The following is a 13,015-nucleotide window of genomic DNA, read 5'->3' as shown; positions in this document are numbered from 1 at the left end:
CTTATTTTTACCAAAATTCTCGCCGTCATTAATATTTTTGTACTTACACACCAATATATATATATATATATATATATACGGAAATTTTATAGTGAGGACGGTCCACATGAGAACCGCAGTATTAGTGATGGTTTTTCATAATATTAACGACGATTTCTTAGAAAATCTTCATTAATATTATGAAAAACTGTCACCAATACTGTGGTCCGCATAAGAACCGTCCGCACCATAAACGGACTGTATATATATATATATATATATATATGCATAGACAAATAGATACTCTCTTCTGAAGAACTTCCTACTAAAACACACACATATTATCTAATTAAATGGAAATGCATGATTTCTCCTGTATAAATTAACATATGGGAAAGTAAAAAGTCGCTGTTTTCTCATACGTCATTCTAGTTACATAAGTTTTTGTACTTACAATAATAAAAATAAAAATTTAAGTTGCTATTTGAAAAAACCAAATGTCAATGATTGTTTAGCAATATATTTTGAAATGAAAAAAAAGATTCCACTTGTAAATGATTAAAAGTCTATTCGAAGAAATAGTAATTTATAAAACTTATGAAATATTAACATTGTTTTTTTTCTTTTTTTCATAATACATTCACATTATTATACCTCTAGGTATAGCAAATGTAATTTTCTTCATATATAATTAATTATTATAAATATATACATAATATGCAAAGAAACTCGTAAATTTCATCAAAGAGAAGACGAAGTTTACAACAGTAACTAAATATTGCAGAGCCATGAATGGCCTTATCTCTTTTTCTCTTTTCTTTTCTCTTTCTTTTTATTTTTATATTTTTTGGCGATACTGTACCTATTTTTGTTTTAAGTTTGCCGTTTTATATACATATATATATATATATATATATAGATATTCCTAATTAACAAAATGAACTCCACTTTATAAAAAAAAAAAAAAGACATTTGAACTATTCGACAAAGTCTATATCAATCATTTATCCTTACAGATTTATTGATCCATATCTTTGTCAGTCATTTTAATAAATATGTTGATGAACTGTTTATTCAACGGCTTTCTTGCTCTATTTGGAGGCAATAATTATGCTCTATTCAGAGGCAATAATTAAACTTGTCAAAACGTAAATCATTAACTGATTTGGTTTCAAAAGTTCCATGCTGCAATTCAGTATGAAGCAAAAGCCATTAACTGGAGTCTATGATACTTTTGTTTTCAAGAAAAATAAATAAATAAAGACCAACCAAGCCGCTTAAATAGAAAACCGACAAAACATAGAATTTTGGAATTTTTTTGAAAAATTTCCGACCACTATATTATGTAGACGGTAAGTGTCTCATTGGACGATGATTCTCAAATTATCTTCTTTTTTTTTTTTTTTTTTGGCCCCTCTGTAGCACGAAACTAAAAATTTGCCAGCTCCAAATTTTCAAGAGGGGCACGAAACTAAAAATTTGCCAGCTCCAAATTTTCCTTGACAACTCATTGACCCCAAAAAAAAAAAAAAAACAAAAAGGATATAAAAATAAAAACAATTTCCTTGACAACCCACTTGTTTGGATGCCGATAAAGCAAAGCATTGAAATTTAAATATTTCTTCTACTGTCACAAATTTCTTCCATGGGGTCCAAGTCCCAATTGGTGGGCAAATTTTTAAAATATAGTTAATCAAAACAAAATTGAAAGTCAAATAGTTTTTGCAGCTAACAACATTAATCACATTCCAGCCAAAAAGAACCAACTTTCCGACGCATGCCCTCTAACAGAAATTATGAATTATGCCAAACGATTTCTTAAAACACTACTACTGCTTCAAATCCTTCTCTTCCATTCTTGCTCTTCGTTAGACACCATAACCGTTGACCAACCCATCAAAGACGGCGACGTTTTAACCTCTAATGGTGATATCTTCGAGCTTGGATTTTTCACTCCCGGCAAATCCACAAACCGCTATGTCGGAATTTGGTACAAGTTTTCGAATCAAACTATTATATGGGTCGCAAACAGAGACAGGCCAGTTAATGATAGTTCAGGTATCCTTTCCATTAATCCACAGGGAAACCTCGTGTTAAGTCAAAACGACGTCGCTCTTTGGTCAACGAATGCTTCGTTCTCATCCCCGAACAACAGCGCAGTGGTTCAGCTTTCGAATTCAGGAAACCTGGTCTTGCTTGGGCAAGGCAACAAACGGCTTCTATGGCAAAGTTCCGACCATCTCACGGATGTTCTTCTTACAGAAGTCAAACTGGGTCTGAACCGGAAAACCGGTCTGAACCGGTACATAACATCGTGGGTCTCCGAAGACGATCCGAGAGTCGGAAACTCCTTGCTGAGAATGGAACCAGAAGGGTCTCCTCAGCTATTCCTGTACAAAGACTCGGCCAAATTGTGGCGCTCAGGACACTGGAATGGTAACCAATGGAGTGGTATACCAGCTATGCACCGCAACAACATATTCGACGTCGTTTTTGTCAATAATCAGGACGAGATCACGGTGAAGTGGACCGTGCTAGACCCTTCGATCCTCACCTTTGTGAAAATAGAAGGGTCCGGTTCGATTGAACAGTTCACTTGGCAACAACAGCAGAGGAAATGGATAGAAATCTATTCGGCGCCGGTGGACCCTTGTGACTACTACGGTAAGTGCGGTGCCTTCGGGAGTTGCAACCCTTTCGATGTGAGCGGGTACGAGTGCGATTGTCTTCCAGGGTACGAACCCAAATCGCCGAATGATTGGGCGCTGAGAGATGGTTCCCAAGGTTGCAGGAAGAAGCAAGGGATTTCTATGTGTCGGAATGGTGAAGGGTTCGTGAAAGTGGGTGATATTAAGCTTCCCGATACGTCTAATGTCCATGTGGATATGAGCTTGAGTTTGGAAGAGTGTCGGGAAGAGTGCTTGAGGAATTGTTCCTGCTTGGCGTTTGCTAATGCGGATGTGAGGGATGGTGGGAGTGGTTGCTTGGCATGGCATGGGAGTTTGGTTGATATCAAACAGTTTACCGAAGGGGGACAAGATTTGTTTGTCCGCGTGGATAAGCATGAGTTAGGTACTGCCAACAAAATTACAATGAGTTTTTGGAATTTTACATGATTTTGGACTTCTTTTTTTATTCATGAAATCATATGACGAAGTCTTTTTTTTTTTTTTTTTCAGCTAAATATTCAGAGCAGTCGAAAGGGCTACCTACTAAATGGATGATTGTTATTCTGGTGGCGTCTATTGCTGTTGCCTCATTAATTATTGGCTCTGTTTTGTATTTGTTTAGAAGAAGGAAGAGAAAAGGTATGCATGCTGAATCTCCATTCTGTTCAGTGGGGAATCAAAACTTTGATATAATTATGTTTAGTGGGAATCAAAGTAAGAATGGCAAAATTTTCCATACTTAATAGTTATTAGTAATTGATAATTCAATGACATTACAATGGAATAAAAAAATTATACAGAAAACTTTCTGCTTCAGTTTAGGTGGAAGAATTCCAAAAGAAAATTACAAAATCAGTTTTTCTTAACCTCTTCCTTGCTTTTATGTTTCTTTAGTGGATAAAAGTATCAAACAAGAGGATTAGTGATCCATTTTTATGAGTTTGATTCATCAGTGTCCTAATCATTGCAAACGAGGAATGTAGAGTTCAAGAATTAATAACCATTTAAGATTAAAAAATCGAGCTTTTGTAACTTTGTTCTTGATGACAGGAAAAGGACAATCTGCGCAGCTCAATGATTTTGCAGCTAGTTCACAGGGATTTGATAAATGTCAAAGTAAAGGAGAGGTTGATGATTGCAGAGGAAACACAGATACTACATTTTTTTATCTAAGCACCATTATTGCGGCCACAAACAATTTTCTTTCTTCCAACAAGCTTGGACAAGGTGGATTTGGCTCGGTTTATAAGGTACTTACCCTTAAAACATGTTTTGTATCCCAGAATCATATCTAAAATGTAATTTGCATAATTCTCATTGAGCTCCACTGAGGTATATGTTGGGTGATCTTGTAAAGAGCAAGTAATTATAAATCAGCACAAATGTAATATTGAGCCGATTTATCATAACATTTTTTGGTGTGATTAATAATTTCAGGGTACCCTAGCTGACGGACAGGAAATAGCAGTAAAAAGATTGTCGAGAAATTCAGGACAAGGCATAGAAGAATTTAAGAATGAAGTCAAGCTGATAGCAAAACTACAGCATAGGAACCTTGTGAGACTTCTTGGTTGTTGCATTCACCAAGAAGAGAAGATGTTAATCTATGAATACATGCCAAACAAAAGCTTAGACCTTTTCATCTTTGGTATGCCTTGTTCTCTGTCATTGTCAAACTTACTCAAATTATTTACCCAACACATTCTGGCATTACCATTGGATTTCACTTCTTGTAAACTAGTTAGCAGATATACACACCAGGCTTGTAAATCGCACTTTTAGCCTTGTTAATTTATTGGGATCTTTTTTATGTTCTGATTCAGATCAAAATAGGAAGTCAATGTTGGATTGGAGAAGGCGATTTCAAATTATTTTTGGAATTGCTCGAGGGGTCTTATATCTTCATCAAGATTCAAGGCTAAAAATCATCCATAGAGATCTTAAAGCGAGCAATGTTCTATTGGATGCCACAATGAACCCAAAAATTTCTGATTTTGGTATGGCTAGAATGTTTGGAGATGACCAAGTAGAAGCAAATACAAATAGAATCGTTGGAACATAGTAACTCTCTCTCTCTCTCTCTCTCTCTCTCTCTCTCTCTCTCTCTCTCTCTCTCAGCACATTTTCATGCACCCACGTATTTATAGAAAAGTAACAAAACAAAGATCGCATGAAATTAAGCTTTTTCTTCATATTATATCATTGCAGTGGTTATATGTCTCCAGAATATGCGATGGAAGGGCTATATTCAATCAAATCTGATGTCTTTAGCTTTGGAGTTCTGACACTGGAGATCATTAGTGGCAAGAAGAACAGCAGTTTCAATGAAGTTTCCTCACTGAACTTGATTGGACGAGTAAGTAAAACAAATATACGTTTAACTTTCTGATTATCCAATTGAGCCTTGATCATGCTAAGATTTTTACTCGATTTGTTTCAGATCTGGGACATGTGGGTAGAAGGAAAAGTCTTGGATTTGGTTGACCCATCATTAGGCCAGTCATACCCAACTCAAGAAGTATTAAAATGCATACAAATTGGGCTCTTATATGTGTTGAAGAAATAGCGACAGATCGACCAACCATGTTGGATGTTGTATTCATGTTGGGTAATGAGACCACTCTTCCGTCTCCTAGCAGACCAGCATTTATTTTCAGAAATGCTAACAGTGGTCCAGATTCTTCAACATCTAGAGGAGCTTCTGTAAATGACATAACAGCTACAATAATTGAAGCTCGCTGAACTTTCGAGCTCTCAAAATTTTACATCATATACCATGTCTCTATTATCTGTCTGATAATATCTTATAGTTAATTCATTGCTGATTAACAGATATCAAAGGGGCTTCTGGTTTGCCGAAATGGTATTTTGCTTTATCCACATATAAAATGCTGGTTCAGTGACTATGTGGAAAAGGAAGTACTTCAAGTTGTTAATTGATTACAAGAGTCGACCTGAAACGTTTGTTTTTCTGATTTGCTAACAGTCAAAGATACCTCTAATCATCATCTCTGCATCATTTGTGCTATAAAATGAGCAAATATTACAATCTGATTTGTTAAGCAAATATTACAATCTGATTTGTTAAGTAGTCCATAACTTCTTAGCTCCAACTGGATCCACGTTTATACCCCACAATCTAGGTTGTAACTTTTTATGCAGAAACTTTTAATTCCCCTGTTTTTATTATGTTTTGTTATCGAAAAATTCCAAAGCTTCATTTTTTGTAATCAAATGTAAAGTTTGTAAGACTTTCTCAGGGAAAATCACATGATTAAAAATATGTTGATATAGATAATCTGCTTCAATACCAGAGAGGGAAAAAAATTCATAATAAAAATTTAAATCTTGTCATTTGCATTGGTTGAATTTTGACCCAAAAAAATTCAACTCAAGTATCATTTATTTATATTAGATGGTACATATTAGGTCTTGTATCCGCATGATGCTTAAAAAAGTTACTTTCATTTTAAATTTCAAAAGTAATTCTTGGGAATGCCAAGTCCTGCTTTTCTTTTTAACCATTACATGGGAATCGTGTACTTCCATTCATTATTTTCGACTCGAAATCCCAACTTCATTCTTTTGGTTTATCTACCTACCTATTTTTTTAATTTTTTAATTTTAATTTTTATTAAAGTAACACTAAATACATCATCTTAGCAATGACTTTGATAAGCCTGCACCAAAGTACACATCAATTTTTCTATTGCAGACTATTAAAATATATGCGCCCAAAAAAAAAAAAAAAAGACTATTAAAATATAATAAAGAGTTAACGGCTTATCAACATTAATTTAGTATCAAACTTTCTTTTTAAACAATAGTGGTCAGATTAAAAGTCTTGCCGGCTCAAAAAATTGGTTGACATAATGCTGTTAAACCGCTTATTATTTTTGTATTACCAGTGTTAAAAGATGATCTCCTCGATCACCATTAACAAATTGTCATATCCTCAAAATGATATCGTTTTAAATTTACGCAGAACCAGCAAAGCATGTATTTTCCATCATATAATGATATTTTCCTGAAGCGAATATGTACCTCAAAAATGAAATCGAAATCAAAATGTAGAAACTTCAAACGGAATGCTTTATTAGTGTACAAGATTTGTGAATGTGGTCTTCCCCTGTTTTTGCTCTGTTTTGCTCTGTTCAGTATAGAAAATTAATTTTATTTTAATTAAAAAATAAAACTTTTGCCTTGTTCAAAGTGTATTAATTCTATTAATTTATTGGGTTAATCATTCGATTTTTGAAAATTTAAACGGGTCAAACGTATGAATTCAAACTTATCTCAACCAAGTGAGTTCATCACTGGGGTCCCTCAAATAGTGACTCGGTTACGTTACATCATTGAAAATAGATAAATAAAAAAATACACATAAATTGTTAAGAAAACAATTAGTAATCTTTTGTTATCAACACCAAAAATAAAATAAAATAAAATACTATTAGTAACCTTTCAAGTACCTTAATGAATCACAAATGTCGTCTCACTCAAAATTAATAGGTTTAAAATGTGTCTCCGTTGATGCATTGCTTAGCTAATTTAGTCTCTCTTCTCATCGCAAGCTCTGGTTGAATTATTAATCGTCTCACTCCTTAAGCAGCATGTTTTCAAGTTTGATAAATAATATAATAGTAAGTATTTTTAACCATTTGATTATTTTATTTGACTAAACTAAAATCTATCATAATTAATAATTTGAATTGTTATAGAAAATAAATAATATAGTTGAAAGTTTCCATATTTATGACTTATTTCTTTAATTCGCTTGAGTAATATTAAATATTAATATTTTCTAAATAAATGCTAAATACAAAATTATTGTTTATACATATGGATAAATTTAAAATATATAACTATATATAAATTTATAAAGGTATGTTTGGTATGCTGAGTAAATATGGAAATAAAATAGTTATTTTATAAAATTACTTATTACTATATTTGATAGGTTTAGCAATACTTATTTGCTCATCTTAAAGAATAGCTATTCTTTTAAAATTTTTAAAGGATAAATATTCTTATTATGTTTAAAATATATTCAAATTGAGATTGAATATGCTAAATTAAAATTACATAAATAATTATAAAATTTGATATTTCATTAATTTTTATCGAATTTGATATTTTTCAAAAAAAATCTTTATAAATACTAAACATTGAAATCTAATTTAAGATAGTAAACAAACATATCAATAAAAATTTCTATTCATGATTTCCATTTTTTTGTAATTTCATGAATAAACATTCCTTATTTATCAGCCTAAATTAATGAACCACCAAAAACTATTAATTAAAATCTTTTTCCTATAGTTTATTTTAAAAAAAAAATTATGAAATTTTTTGAATTTTTGAAGGTTGATAAATCATAAACATTTTATTATGGTAGTTCATATCGTTTTTTATTTTTTTGAATTTTATATATATATATATATATATATATATGGATAAATTTCTAAACTAATAAGCCACCGAAAGCTGTAAATCAAAATATTGTTACTATATTTTAGTTTTAAAAAAAAAATTATAAAGTTGCTTGAATTGTTGAAGGTTGATAAATCATAAAATTTCATTATAATTTTTATATTCTTTATTTATTTTTGAAATATATATTCTCTTAATTTAAATAGGAAAATGAATTTGGTTTTAAAATATATATATATATATATATATTAAAATAACATGGAAAGAAATTAATGTCATTTATAAGGTTATTGAAAGTTTAGAAAATTTCCTTTTAGTAAAATGAATAAATTTAATTATAGCCATTGAATAAATATTAATATAGCATAAAATGCTTATATCAAGTGGAGATCCGTTATTTTCATAAAATTGGAGATCCTTATCCCCTTTCTGTGTATGACAAGAAATTTTTACAACCACGAAAATGATGAAGCAAAACCTTTTGGCATGTGAGGAAGAGAGGTCCCACGGTGTCCCCAAGTATTAATGAAAGAAAAGAAGCATAACCAATTAATTTGACTCCGATTTCTAAGTGAAGTTATTTTTCTATACATCATTCAATGTTTTAAAATGTAGGAAAATGCACAATCCAGATGTTTTTATATAACGCCTCGTATATTAGTAAATTTTAGAAAAAAACCGTTAATATTATATTGACTGTCTAATGCCCATGAGCCTTTTTGTTCACAATTTTTTTATTTAAGATTAATTTTTAAAAAATATTAAAAAAACAATTCATAAAAAATTAAAAATAAAAAATAAAAAATAAAAAATATTGTTAAAAAATGGAAACTTTTTAAGATTAAGTTTTTTTTCTTAAACAAAAAATAAATAAATAAATAAAAACATAGTGTATAAGGATTAAAGAATTAAAGAGAAAATTTAACTAAAAAATAAAATAAAAGAAATAAAATAATATACTTTTTAAGCAAGTGGGCACCTCACAATTTTTTTCATTTGGAAACCCACGTTCTTAATATTTAAATGGGTCAAAGAGAAAAAGCTTACCAGTTGTTTCTATTAACTTGCAACTTACAAGACATATTTTCAAAAATAAAAAATAAGGATCTTCTTTTTACCCGGTTGTAGTTTACTCTTTACAAATATATAAAATATAGACACAAACCCAAAAAAGAAAAAAGTTTTCTTTCTACATGGTCTCCCCCTTTTTAAGCATCGTAAGCTTAAAAATCCATGATATTTGTTTTCTTCCTTTCATTTCTTCTTCTTATTATTATTGTTTTTCTTCTTTCTCTTCTCTTGTTCTTCTTCTTGTTATTTTTTTCCTTTCTAGTTCTTTCTTTTTTCTTTTTTTCTTTTTTTATCTTCTTTTATTCTTTTTTAGATATGACAATTGTATCCATTTGTTGGCCATTTGATGTCAAGATTAAATAACAATTTGTATTATGTATTATGTACTATTTGAGTGTTTCAAAGGTTAATGGTACATTTTCTTTTCTTTTTTTTTAAAGTTTGTGTTATTGCCTTCTAGGTGTTTGATAAAATGTGTAAAAGAGATTATTTTATGTACTTTAAATCTTTTAATTATTGTCTAGTTTAAAAATATTTATGAGTTGTGATTATTACAATGATAATTAGCTACTTTTTCATACGCATGTTTTACACTTGTATTTTATTTAGTAATGTTAGTTTGTTTTATTGAATTAAAATTTTAAATTGCACATATTACTCAATTTTGTAGGAATCAAGGAAACAAAATAATTCTTCCATTGCATCTAATTCTAGTGGTTAGGAACTAAAAAAAGACTCCGGAGATGTTGGATGGGAAACCGCAGTTCTTGTAGATCCTAGTAATGCTAATGATGTAAAATGCATATTATGTGGTAAAGTTATGAATTAATAGGCACAAAGTCCACATAGCCGGTATCAAGGGAAGGGGTGTGAAACCATGCCTTAAAGTAAGTGAGGAGCAAAAAGTCAAATGTCGTGAGGCGCTTGAGGAGAACAAGTCTAAAATGATAGAGAAGCTATTGAGTGTTGCTAGATAACGAGATGATGTGATTATGTCTTTGCCTACACATGAGGAGAAAGAAGAAGAAGAAGAAAAAATTTCTATTAGTGAGGGAAGGACACGGAAAAGACCTATTAATGTGGGTATCATGGATCAATTTGTAAGGCCAATCAAAGTTGATAATGCTTCTATGAGTGCAAGTAAGAAAATGAAACAACAAATGTTAATGATGTAATTTTCAAAATAATATTACTTGAAGTTCATCAATATTTGGCAAGATGGGTATATGAAGTCGGGATTCCTTTTAATGTCATTGACAATGATAGCTTCAAAAGATTTGTTGAAGCTCTTGGTCAATATGGCTCGCGTTATACTCCTCCTTCTTAATTTCAACTAAGAGAGCCACTTTTGAAGGGAGAAATGGAGAGAACAAAAGAAATACTCAAGAAGCAAGAAGAAGAGTGAAAAAATAAATGGGTGCTCATTCATGATCGATGCTTTGAGTGACAAGAAGCATCATGAATTTATGTGTGAATTGTAAACTAGGAACCATATTTCTTTCTTCAAAGGAAGCTTCGGATGATGCTCACAGCGGTCAATACATATTTGACTATGTCAACGAATGTATTAAAGATATTGGGCATGAAATTTTGGTTCAAATTGTGACCGATAATGCTTCCAATAATATGGCCGCCATAAATTTATTAGCATTAAAATGGTCTAACATATTTTGGACATCATGTGCTACTCATACCATAAACCTTATGCTTTAAGGAATCTCTAAACTTCGTAGCTTCAAAGAAGTGATTCATAAGGCCAAATCCTTCACTATTTTCATCTATGCACATCATAAGACTTTGGCATTGATGAGAAAGTTTACCAAAAAAGGGATTGTTCATCCGAGAATCACTAGGTTTGCAACTACTTTCCTAACATTGCAAAGTTTGCTTGATAAAAAGTAAGAATTGAGAAATATGATGACAAGCAATGAATGGGATAGCACCAAATGGTCAAGGAGCAAAAAAGGAAAAGAAGCATTTTATGTTGTTGTTCCCAATGATTATTGGAACTCAATAGAATTGTGTTTGAAGGTATTCACTCTATTAGTGAAAGTGGTTAGACTTGTTGATGGAGAGGAAAAGCCTTCAATGGGCTTTGTTTATGGAGAGCTACTAAAGGTAAAGGATGACATTAAAAAGATATTGAAGAAGGAATGTGACTATATGCCAATCTTAAACATTATTGATGCAAAAAGCAAGGATTGTCTTGATAGTCCACTTCATACAACAACTTACTTTTTGAATCTGTTTTACTTCTTTAAGAATTCACATATCAAAGATGATCTATTGATAACAAATAATGTTATCATTTGTGTTGAGAAGTTCTTTCTCGATGCTCAAATGCAATACCATGTGATAAATACCGAGATACAAAGGTATACTAACAAAAAATGTGCATTTGGAAAAAAACTAGCAGTAAGTGGATGTGATAACAATGATGCTAGTTATAATCCAAGTATGTTAATATTATTCTATTTTTTTATGTTAATATGTTACACAAACACACACACACACACACACACCCCACACATATATATCATATTACACATAACAATTCTCTCACTCTCTTTCTTTTATATATATATATATATATTATATACTAGTTAATTAGTGGGACTTCTATTGAAATGAAACACCAAATTTGAAAATGATGGCAAAAAGGATCCTTGGTTTAACTACTAGTTCATCTGGGTGTGAAAGAAATTGGAGTGTCTTTGAAGGGGTAAGTACTAATTATATTGTTATATATTAAATTATTACTTTGCTAGTGGTTATGACTTATAAGGTACTAGTTTAATCATTTATAAAGTATACTAAATTTTTCTCTAACTTCTTCTTATATAAGTGCACACTAAGAAGAGAAATAGACTAGACACCATAAGGATGAACAATCTAGTCTATGTTCAATTTAATGCAAGGTTGATGAATAAGAAAAGGAAGAGTAATAAATTAAAGACTCAACTAGCAAGCGATGCTAGTAATGCACAATCATAGATTGCCGAAAGTTGTGATGATGATTAAAATGATTATGAGATAGAGAATGATATGTTAACACTTAAAAAATGTTCTAAAAATGCTCAAGTTGAAATTAGGGAGCCCGAGGAAAATGAAGATGTAGATATTGAATTGGAGTCCGATAAAGAATTAGACAAGAGTTAGATTATGGTAATAGCTAAAGTATGTATTAATCCAGGAATTATTAGGTAATTAGAGGTTTGTAATATATATGTTCTGAAACTAATCTGTTGTTGGAAACTTAAAAATCAGAATTTCCATAAATCTATTATGATCAATTACATACTAATTCATGTTTATTGTACATACAAAAGTAATATAAACTTATATATATTTTGACATTTAAAATATGAATTATTTTGTTTATTTAGTAACCTTACAATAATTAAAATAATAATATAATTGTGAAACGTTTTTTCATGCCTAGGCTTCACCTAGGCACGCCAAGGCTCGTAAGGCTTAAGGATTGGCATTGCCGACTTGCGACGCCTTACACCTTTTAGAATATTGGCATCATTTATGATTGACTTTCGTCCTCTGGATACAATGGGCTGAACTGGAGTGTAAGATGATTGAAGGCTTCCAATAAAAAATTACAAGTATAACAATCTTTCGGATGAAAAAATCCAATTTGCATGGTTTTCATTTTGTAATAATTTTCCAATTTGCACAGTTGGTTATTTAAAGAGATAGGAATTTGTAGAGATTCTTTGATATTGCAATTGGGTCTTGCGGATGGATCCAAAATAAAAACACTATTTATTGCATTCGAATATGACATATGAGATTTTTGCTTTAGGTCAACATTTAGTTGTAGATCATGATTTCCTTTTCCTTTTTAAAAAAAT

General features: G+C 31.0%; 1 pseudogene; it reads left to right on the top strand.

The window, feature by feature from the left end:
• The first annotated feature begins 1,590 nt into the window (after nt 1-1,590).
• On the top strand, nt 1,591-5,418 carry LOC125419460 (G-type lectin S-receptor-like serine/threonine-protein kinase RKS1; annotated as a pseudogene).
• The last annotated feature ends 7,597 nt before the right edge of the window (nt 5,419-13,015 follow it).

The sequence above is a fragment of the Ziziphus jujuba genome, chromosome 1, assembly GCF_031755915.1.
Source record: "Ziziphus jujuba cultivar Dongzao chromosome 1, ASM3175591v1".
Taxonomy (NCBI): Eukaryota; Viridiplantae; Streptophyta; class Magnoliopsida; order Rosales; family Rhamnaceae; genus Ziziphus; species Ziziphus jujuba.
The sequence above is the reverse complement of the archived record's forward strand: the minus strand, read 5'-3'. Positions and strand labels throughout refer to the sequence as shown.